The sequence below is a fragment of the Rousettus aegyptiacus genome, unplaced genomic scaffold (genome assembly GCF_014176215.1).
Source record: "Rousettus aegyptiacus isolate mRouAeg1 unplaced genomic scaffold, mRouAeg1.p scaffold_m13_p_1, whole genome shotgun sequence".
Classification (NCBI taxonomy): Eukaryota; Metazoa; Chordata; class Mammalia; order Chiroptera; family Pteropodidae; genus Rousettus; species Rousettus aegyptiacus.
In genome coordinates this window covers 75,905,399-75,916,883 of record NW_023416284.1, presented here as the reverse complement: position 1 = coordinate 75,916,883, position 11,485 = coordinate 75,905,399, and the positions used below count along the sequence as shown (strand labels likewise).

The 11,485-nt window shown below is 31.2% G+C and overlaps 1 pseudogene; it reads right to left on the bottom strand.

Annotated features, from left to right (window-relative positions):
* Window positions 1-10,387: 10,387 nt before the first annotated feature.
* LOC118607193 lies at window positions 10,388-10,506 on the bottom strand (annotated as a pseudogene).
* Between the last annotated feature and the right edge of the window lie 979 nt (window positions 10,507-11,485).

Below are 11,485 nucleotides of genomic sequence, written 5' to 3'. Positions count from 1 at the left end.
AGCCAGATTATTTTTTAAATAGTAGAATGAAAATGGTGTTTTGCTTTATGGAACATTCACAAAAGGAGGAGAGAAATATTTCAGGCTCTGATGTAATAGTTGTTTTACTTTAACTGGAGGTTTTCAACAGAGGCTCAATGCCCATTTTCATGAACATTCTAGAAGGTTATATTTATGTGGGTTGGAAGCTACACTATGACTTCTTTAAATAAGAGCATTCTTATATATTTAACATATAATTTGATTAAGAAAATTTCAAGAAATCTGCCAATTTGTAGAAATGTTCATCGGCTGAAACAAAACTCTTGTCTAGGATCAACTGTATTTATTATGCGTGTGCAATGTACAAGGCACTATACTAAGCATTTCGAATAGTAGGAAACTAGAGACATTTCTGATGGCCTCAATAGAAATATCTATTGAAGAAACAAGTTATAGGTAACTAGAAAATGAATTTTTAAATGCCATGTTCTCTCTATGATCTGAACCCAAACATCACATTCTTAAATATGGTGTTTGGGTTCAGATCATAGAGAGAACATTCTAGACTTGATGATGAGGAAATTTTCATTAAAGAAGTGGAATTTAAACTGTCCTTTTTAGTTAAAAATCACATAATATCACTTATATGCGGGATACAAACCTAAAAGCAACAAATGAACAGGACAAACAGAGACTCAGGGACATGGACAATGGAGTAGTGGTTACCAGAGGGTAGGGGGTGGGGGAGGAGGTAAGAGGTAGACAGGGTAAAGGAGGTCAAATATAGGGGATTTAGGGGAGGGTGAAGTGGGTAAAGGGTTCAAACATATGGTAGCTAAAAGAAACTGGACTCTGGGTGGTAATCACACAATAGAATATAGAGATGTCAAATTATAATATACACCTGAAAATTATAATATACACCTGAAAATTATAATATACACCTGAAAATTATATAATTGTTACCAATGTTACCCTAAGAAACTTTAAAAAAAAATAAACTGTTCTTTTTAAAGAAATTTTTTACCTATGTGTTTCCACTGCTTCCATTTAATCGTGTATATGTTATTATCCAGAAATCAGCCCAGAATAAAGCTCTTTTTGTTGTTTTCTATATCTCTCAGAAGACCTGAAAGGTAAGCAGAAACATGGAAAGTAAGCCAGAAGCAGATTTTTAGGATAGCTAGAATTTAGAAAGATAAATATGAAGGGGGAAGGACAATGTCGTTTATTGACAACTCACATCTTCAAGAATCTTGGTAATGATTTAGCATCTTGGTTTCATTTATTCAGTTTAAACATAACAGTCAGTAACAGAAGAATAAACAGCTGAAGGCAAGTTAATGCCTCAGAAACTCTAGGTCAACATTATCAAAGGGACAATGATTGCAACATTTTGAAATTGTTGAGAATAACCAGTGTGTTTCCTTCTAATGCAAAGTGAATAATAAGGGAAAGTTTCAGGGATGGGACTGCATTTTGTAACATTTGGTAAACATAAAACTCCTCCATTTTCTGTTCACCATATGTGCCATATTTTCTATTAACATAAAATTCCAGTGCTGCTTAAATAATTCAGATTCAATGACAAAACATGACTAAAATTCTGTTAAAATTAAATAGATGAATAACATTTTATTTAGTCTCTTACTTTGAAAGTAAAATAGCTTACCTAAGCCACTCATATACATATTTGGTAGAATTTCTTATTTTTGAAAACATTAACAAAGTATTATTTAAGACTCAAATATTTATTATGAACTAGTTTTATGATAGAATAGTAATTTTTGCTTAACCTATTATTTATTTTAAACTTTTCATTAGAATTGATAAGATGAGCTTTCTCACTTAATTTCTTAAGCAATTGAGTTTCAATAGCTTTTTTTGTCCTGATGTTTTGGACAAGGCAGAAGGAAGCAAAAATCAATGGACAAGAAGCATGCAACTTAATCCACCTGGGGAAAATTAAATAATTTACAATTATTTGTAGAGCATGTACTCAGCCTGGTGCTAATTACCCTTTTGTATATAAAGAAGTGATTATCGGTCCAGATCCAAACAGAGCTTCTCATCTTATTAGGGAAAGAAGACTCCTACAAGTGACCCAATTAACGAATAAGATCTAACTTGAGTAATTCAGAGTCATAATATTTAGAATGAAGGATACACAAGTGAGAATCAGAGCCATGAGGGAATTTTTCAGGGGAAAGTAAGATCTGAAGTGATCTTTGAGATGGATTTTATTCTAGACAGTCCTGAGAGCAACAAACAATGGGAAAGAGCCATTTTGTTCATGGCCAGTGAGAAATAATCACTTAATTAACAGAGAAACAGAAAGCAATATTAAAAACAAAACAAACCAAAAAACTTTCTCGACTGGAGTAGAGAAGTTCCCTTGAGGAATAGAGGACACAACTGAATTAGTAGCTAAGGTGTGGCCAGGTGATGGTGAGCTTTATAATTTAGGTGGAAGAATCTCTAGTGATATGGTGACTGCTTGACTGCCATATAATCCTGAGGAATAGTGGAGAAACCCAAGCTGGATGAGATATTTTGCTATTAGTATAAAATTACATGATTTTGGTTTTGTTCAATTTTATTATAGATATCTGTTGGGAGATAAAATTATCTCATTCTAGGTGATGTGAATTTTTTTTTGTTTATTTTTGTTTTTTTTTACCCCATAACTGCTTGAACTTTTGGTGACTGCGAATGATTGTTTTCTAGCTTAATTCTAAAATACATTAGGAATGAAAGAGGTATTCAATCATTTGAAATCTGACAGCTTGCTTTTTGTTTTGTCTTTAAAGAAGGCTTGTGCTTGGGGTTCTTTTTGTTATATATATTTATTACAGCCAGATATGGCAGTTGTTCAGTGTGATAACTAAGAACATAGACCTCAGAGATGTGGTAAGATTGGATTTAGCCTCAGCTCTACCTCTTACCAGTCTATGACCTTGAAGAAATTATTTTACTTACTTATGCCTCAGTTCCCTCATATGAAAAATGTGGATGATGGTAATAATAATACCTACCTCATTGAATTACATTTGTATCTATAGTGTAATATAAATTATATATATACATACATATGTATAGTTTTTAGAATAGTACTGGCACAGAAGAAGCAATCAATAGGTATTAGCTATGATTATTTTATAATAGCAAAAGTGTCCCTAATATTATTATACCATAATGAAATGAATTCACATTTTATTGTATCTACAAATAACTATAAAACCTAGATATTGTATAAAAAGGTTTGAGAATCACAACCAAAAATAGGAAGCAATTATAATTTTTATTAAAAGAGTGACATGATTGATGAAAATGGTTTTCAGGAAGATTTGTTAGCTTTCTTCTCTTCTTAACTTATTCTCACTGTATACATTTTACCTGAACAATCTTATCTATCCCCATGGCTTTATTTATAGTATTTTTTATATGATGACATTTAATTTCTTATCTTCAAACCTAACCTTTTCCCTCTAGTTCCTAACCTGTATATTCAATTGACTGCTAGAAATCTACTACTTTTTCAGGGGACACAGGAATAATGTTTCAAACTCAGCTGTAGTTTAGATCTGTCACATTAGTAGAACTCTAATGTGTGGGTTCTCAGAATATGATCCCTTACCAGCATCATCAGCATCGCCTGAGAACATGTTATACATACAAATTCTTGAGTCCTACCCCAGATATAGAGGAGTGAGGGACAACAATCTGTGTTTTAACAAGACTTACAGGTGAACATGATGCATGCTAGAGTTTGAGAACTATTGGTCTAAAACTAAGGCTTGTGCTTTCTTCTTCTGTAACTAGTTTGTGACTCCTTCACCCCTCACAAGAAGGTTCAGATTTTCAAGTAGGAAAGATGGCTAGTGAGCTAACAAGAGTATGTGCAGGAAGGAACAAGACTAGTACTAGAGACACCTACCTGGTGAATAATGAAATAATACAGATAAAAGCATCACCTAGGGCAAAACAGTGGGCCGTTTTATGGCTAAAGCGAGAGTATTCCAGGTTTTATTCTTTCAAGTCTGTTATTGAAACTGCTATTAGCTCCCTCCCTCTAACTATGTACTCTTAATAAGCTTCAATATTTTAGTGGAATTTTTTAAATTTCTAACTAAAAGTTATGATCATAAATACTTTTAAAAGGTTGATGAAGGTGTTTTGTTTGCCAAAGATAAAATAATGTACCTAGATTTTCTGAATCATGAGTCTTTGTGCTCATTAAAAATAACCTTCAACTTCTAAAAATAGTCTGGGTGCGGTAGACAGAGAGATTATTTATTAATTTAGGAAATGGTATCCATGGAATTTTCCCAAATAGATCTTAATGTACTTGGGAATAGTTTTTTTTTTAACATTAAAATCTGTGTAAGAATTAGATCATAAGGTGAAATTAGACTTTAAAAGTATTTTTATTTTTTATATTTCTAATTTAAAAAATATATACCTTGTTTTAACTATTGATTAAATTAGATGCCATTCATAGCAAACCATCTGCCAGATGATTTTCTCCTTAGAACAGAAATGTAAGAACTCAAAGACTTCTTTTTCTTTAATGCAGGCTTTAAATATGGGAGGTGAAATATCTTTCAAGAAGGTAATACAGAATAAAGATAATTTCAATTTAAACTAAAGTTTACTTGATGTTCTAACAACTGGAAGAGAAAAATATCAAAGGTAGGTTTCAAATCATTCTGGAACTTAGTATAATTAATTTTCCAAAAGCATTTATCCTAATGCACTTAGAAAGCTTGTGGGAAAATTATATAACTTCTTTTTTTTTCTTTCATTTAGATTTTTATTTATTAAGTTTTAACTATTACCAATGTATTTGTTTGGTTTTGGTTATAAAAAATGCATAAGACATAGAACAACTAGTCAAGAAAAATCAGTAAAGATGTAGATCTGAATATTATAAACAATATTGACCTCATTGATATATATATATAGAACTCAATAACAATAGAAAGTGCATTCTTTACTAGTGCACAAGGTATTTTCACAAAGATAGACCATATGTTGAGCCAAAGAAAAGTCTACATATACCAAAAGAGGATAAAAATCATGCAGAATATGTTCGCAAATCACAGTAGAATAAAATTAGAAATCAATAACAAGATCTCTATAAACCCCAAATATTTGGAAATTAAACTTCTACATAATTCATAGATTAAAAAAAGATATTTAAATTTTTTTAACTAAATGAAAATTAAAATACAACAAAGATCGGGGTGCAGTTAAAATAGTGCTCAAAGGCAAATCTACAGCTTTAATTGATTAGAAAGAGTGCAGTATACTAATGACCAAAATAAATAGAAATAATGAGAAGTAGAAATTAATAGAATAGAAAATAAGTAATAGAGAAAATTAACAAAGCCCCAAACTGATTCTTTGGAAAGATCAATCAATCTTATTAACTTTTAGCTAAACTGGTTAAGGAGAAAAGAGAGAGAGAAGAAGAGAGAAAAACAAATTACTAACACTAGGAAAGAAAGTAAAGTTTTCATCGTAAGTCATATACATTAAAAGGGGTTTAAGGGAATCTCGTAACTGCATGCTTCCAAATTTGATAACTTAGATGAAAAGTACAAATTTCTTGAAAAATACAATTTACCAAAATTGACACAAGATAAATAAGAAAATCTGAATAGCTTTGCAGCCACTAAAAATAATTAATTTATTATCTAAAAACTTTCTACAAAGAAAACTTTAGAGCTATGGGATTTTGCTGGTGATCTCTATGGGAACACTCATGAGTAATCATACCTTTTTTACGCCTTCAGAGGAAAATGTTCTCATCTCATTTTTATAAGACCAAAATAACCCTAATACTAAAACTTGGTAAAGAAAATAACATATCAATAACTCTCATGAAAATATATGCAAAAATCCTTTATTATATTAGAAAATTAAATCAAGTAATACATAAACATTCTCTTTAAAAATTGAATCAGACACTGTTTCTGTTGCCAAGCAATGCATTATTTAGAGAGTAAATAAGACTATAAAATTTCATCATGTCTTCAAATAGAGTTAAACAATAGCAAAGAATATTCATGTTTCCTAATATTTGACAATATAATTAGATAATTAAGGAACAACAAACATTTAATGAAAACTAACAGCATCAAAATCCATATTGAAAGAATAAATGGTAGAAATAAAAAATAGTACAAATGATGGGGAAAATGGCGATAGAAGAGAAAAAAGGGTTTTGCTTTTTGCATTTTACTGAGGAATTAAAAATAACATTACATCTTAAAATATGTATACAATGCTATAACGAAAAGAAGAATTCAGAAAACAAAAGCATTCTTGAAAAATAAAATATGATTCTTAAATAAAAACACAAATCAAGAGACAGGCTAGAGAAAATAGGAAGATAATGAGATGAAAATTATGAAAAGATGAATTTAATAGATCCAACATTTGTTTAATAAAATTTTGAAAAGTGAATAAAGGAGGAAATTTGGGGAAAAAATAATCTGAGGAGCAAAAGTTGTTTTATTAATCTTTAGATTAAGTGCTGAAGTGGGTAAATTAAAAACAACAACAAACAAATAAAAAATCCCAGACATATTATGTGAAAATTTCAGAGTAGTATAAATATGATGATCCTAGAAGTATGCATTTTCAGAAATTCAAAGACTTAGAAAGTTTATCTCCCATGCATTATTGCTATAAACTTCTGTGAGAATAAGTTAGCAAAATGAAAGAACACAAGGAAAAGAATATGGAGTTGAAGAGAAGGTATAAAAGAATGACTGAGGGGTAATCATGCAGCAGACAGAGAAAGCGTTAATATCAAGTTTGAACATGAATATCTGTTCCTCTGAGAAAATATCATTCCAAAATGAAAATATTGTACATTTAATTAAATGAACAATATTTGTGATCAAGGAGTTGTGATAGCTTATGAACGTAGTTAAGGTGGCTTATATTTCTTTTCTCAGTAAAAACAAATAAAAAAAGAATGGCAATTAGAAAAAAACTAAATTTTTATAAGCTGATTATAATTTAACTATGAAGCAAACAAACATTTGAAATGATTTGGAGAAATTCAGGTGTGGCAAAAAATCCCCACACATGGTGAAAGAAAATAGGTTTCATTTATTCTTGTCCTCGTAACATTTTCAATTTGAGTTGCACAGAAAAAGGCATAGAATTTATTTTCTTTCCAATCATACCAGTTGTTTTTATAATGGATAATATTTTTCAATAAAAACATTTTAAGTGATATTTATTGATTTTCCTTTTTTGATAGTTTCTACTTCTCTACTGAAATTCTCTATCTTACACTTGAAATCTTTGAACATATTAAGCAAGGCTAAAATTTGTGACTATTTCTGAATTTCTGTGGATCTGTATGTATTGTATGTTGTTTCTCTTTCCCCTCCTCCTCCTTCTTCTATCAATTTATTGTCTCCTTTATCCTTGGTTATTTGTGTTTGAGTGCTATACATTCTTTGTGAAAAAATCATGAAATTAATTTCAGGTCTACAGTGACATTTTTCTAGAGAGAATTCATGTCCATTTTTGTGAGATGGAGATGTTTAGAGGTGACTTTCAGTTTCATCCTATTTCTGGTTCACTTTTTTTTTTTTTTTTTTTTTAGAGTAATCCCTTCAGAGTCCCAAGTCAAAGTGTCACTGCTTTACCAGGGTCCGTCCAGTTTGCAAGCCCTAAACTCTAATTTTTATCCCATGGCTTGGTAAGACTACTGAAAAAATCTAGCTCATCTCAGAAATTTACACTTGAATTAGAAGCTACCTCTAAGGGAAAAGCAGCCCCAAATGCTGGGTTAACCTCCTTGTGTATAAATTATCTAGGATGCCATCATTGGAAGTAGAACTCTCTTTTATTGATTTCTAATTGAGAAAATATTTTTTAAAAAGTCTAGAAACTTAAATATATTTTAATTTAATGTAAATATTATAAAAATTGATAATGTGAAAATAATGGTTTCTTTGAAAGAAGTAAGAAAGTGGAGAGTGAAGGAAAAATGAAGGGTAGTACATGCATAATTCATAATTTCCTTGTTTTACAAACCACAGATTCAAGATTTAGTGTCTAAAGTTAGTGAGACTAGAACTAGAGGTTTTACACATATTAAGTTATATGACTATAATAGTTATATAATTATAAAAATAGCATAATTATAAAAGTTACAAAAATAGTTTATGTACCTAAAAAGCAACAGTAACAATGAAACTGAAAAATTTAGAGGTATTAGGAAAGTGAGGAAACACATAAGAACTAATTTGTCCTCTTTCATATATCAGTAGTCAAAAAATAATGCAGAACATTGATAAATCAACTTTACTTAGAAATGTGGCAACAAATAACAGATCTAAATACAAAAAGTTTAAAAATGGATATCTCTTGGGAATGTGCCTAGAAATCAGGAAAGCTGATTGATTTTTTCTTTTTATATACATCCACTCTAAAATGTTTAACTTTAAAAAAACAGAACTAATTTTAGGGAAATCGGGAAAAGTTTTATAAAGATATAATGCAAGCTATATGCTAATGGATATTTTTTATCTCTTTGTTAATAAAAAAAAATGTGTTCATTTTAAGCAGAGAGAATGGTTTGTAAAAAGGCTTGGACATTTGATATATGGCCTGTTTTAGAAATGAAAAAGATTCTGTAGATTGCAGCATCCAAATAAAGGAAGCAAATGGTAGGAAATGAGGCAAATTAATGAGGTAGGAGCCAGAGGATAAAGGGTCTTTGAAGCTTATTTCCCAAGATTTTTCATTTGAGAGTCTGGGAGGTGGTTCTCTATTTCTTGAAACAGGGAATACTGGAGGCAAAGCAATCTCAAGATTTCATCTCGGTTTTATCTCAAAGCTTATAAAGAAGCTCCTTGACTACTATATGTAGTATATTAAATGTATAACTATCGTATGCGGTAGAGGAACTCAATAAATATTTGCTGATTACTTTGGCACAATAGTACCTTGAGAGGATTTAATAAGATAATTTATCTAAAAGTCTCTACTTGCACTATGCTTTCTGAAGAAAAGAGTTTTTGAAATTTATTATGTCTTAGTGTGCTTTGTGAAACATTGCCCTCATTCTCATTCAACACAAATAATCATCCTTGGCATTCTCAAAAGTATATTCAGGTCCTTTTAAGTTTGTATATGATGGATAAACATCTATACCACACTGGCAAAAAATAATACCCATTCTGATCATGGTAAATCCTGTGCTGGTCTGATGGGCCCTTCAGATTATGAACAACTTTAGGCTTTTATTCTATGAAAGGGGAACAAGGGAAGAGCTTGTGTATTTTGAATACCTCTTTTTAAATAAGATATTAGTTTACAAAACTGGTTTTATTTGTATGAAAACTTTTAGGTTAGGTTTGCTAAGAGTTTGTGCAGTACAGAAGGAAGTTTGCAATGTGACAGAGATATTAACATGTGTTAATTTCCCATGTTTTAAAAAGGTAAGGGTATGGATCCTTTTCTTGATTTGCAATTAAAGTGGATGTGTGGTCCCACTTTCTCATCTAAGTAACTGTAGATTCAAAGGTTTATAAACAAGATGCCGAGAATCCAATATGAGGCAAAGTGAGGACACAGATGCTAGCCTAGTTGCACTATAACTATTGATACCGCACTTTCATGGAAGGATTTGAATATTTTTTAATAGCTGGGCTAGCTGTCACCCAGATTCATACAGAACAATTATTACAGAATAGGAGGTAACTGAGGACATCTCTGAACAGATATTTATTGTCCAATCTCTTCAGTAAACCAAGATCTATGAGCATATCTTATATCATATATCTTTCTTCTTGTTATGGGTTCAACTGTGAACTGCACCCCGCCCCCCACCCCCCAAAAGGGTACCTCGAAGTCTTAACCTCAGTACCTCAGAATGTGACTTTATTTCAAAATAGGGTTGTTTCAAATTAATTAGTTAAGATGAGGTCATACTGGAGTAGATTGGGCGTCTAATTCAATATGACTGGTATCCTTATAAAAAGAGAGCCATGAGAAGACATAGAGACACAGGAGAAAGCCATGTGAAGAGGAAAGCAGAGATTGGAGTGATGCAGCCACAAGCCAAGGAACACCTGAGGCTACCAGAAGCTGGAAGAAGACAGGAAGGATCCTCCCCAAGAGGCTTCAGAGAGCATGACATCTTGATTTCAGACTTCCAGCTTCCAGAATTGTGAGAGAGTAAATTTCTGTTGTTTTAAGCCACCCAGTTTGTGATACTTTTTTACAATATGCCTAGGGAACTAATATACCTCTACTGATCCCTAAATGCAGATAAACTGGAATATAAAATTAACCTCTCAATTAAACTGAGAAATCTCATTATAATGGCTTTTAATATTTTGGTCTTACTATCTGTCAAGTTTTTTTTAAACATCTACAGCACCTGGTCTTCCTAGGTGGTCTCCCATCCAAGTACTAACCAGGCCCAACCCTGCTTAGCTTCTTAGATCAGACAAGATTGGACATGTTCAAGGTGGCATGGCAATAGATTCGGTAAATATTGTTATCAAAAAAATCTTTTGCAAATGTTTTCCTAAAAGGCCATATAATTTTCTGCTTTGTGGAAACAGTAATTTATCTTCTAATTTCTTTTTGTTAGCTATTTAACTTGTTTATTTTTCATCCTTTTTAATTTTTTTCTTTTTTTCTAAATAGAATTACAATAAACATTTGATAATCAAATATTTGTTGACTTTTTGACAATTATTTTAGGAAAAATATGTAGAATAATTACTAGACCAATGGGCATGAAAACTTTAATATTCTTAATATACATTATCAGATTGCTTCCAATAAAGCAACGTTGTAGCAATTTATTACTTGCTCCTGACATATTTTAAAAGAGCCTTTTCAGAGCTGTATCCCAACATTCAGAATTTTCATTAAAAAATATTCTCTGCTAATTTGACTAGCAAGGAATTAATCATTTTAATTTTCATTACTTTGAATACTGAGATAGACTATTACCCCCAAATGTTTATTAACTCCTACTACTATTTCTATGACACTTCTACTCCTGTTCTTAATTCTTTTTTAAAATAAGTTCCTTGTATGAAATGCATTTCTTCTTTGTGTGTGGACTATACTGTCATTTTTTCAGTGTCCTCAGTTATAACATCAAGGTAAGAATAAGTATTCTCTAGCATTGCAGTAAAAAACTAGATATGCTAAATATACCAAGTACCAGGAATACAATGCTTCTTAAAAATGGGAGTACTTTACTATTATTTCATGTGAGGCTAAAATCAAATGACCTGCATATATTCTCACTTATCTATAAGATTTAGCAGCACAATTACTTCAACTCTTCAAATAAATTGAATTCCTATTTGTGGAGTGACTTTGGTCATTTTCTTCTGTACTCTCTATAGTCTTTGCGAAGGCTGTACAAAAGTGGAGAAATTTGCTTGTCTGGAGACTCACTGTGGGAAAATTCACAGAGGTGTGGAACACTTGCATGGGGTAAGGA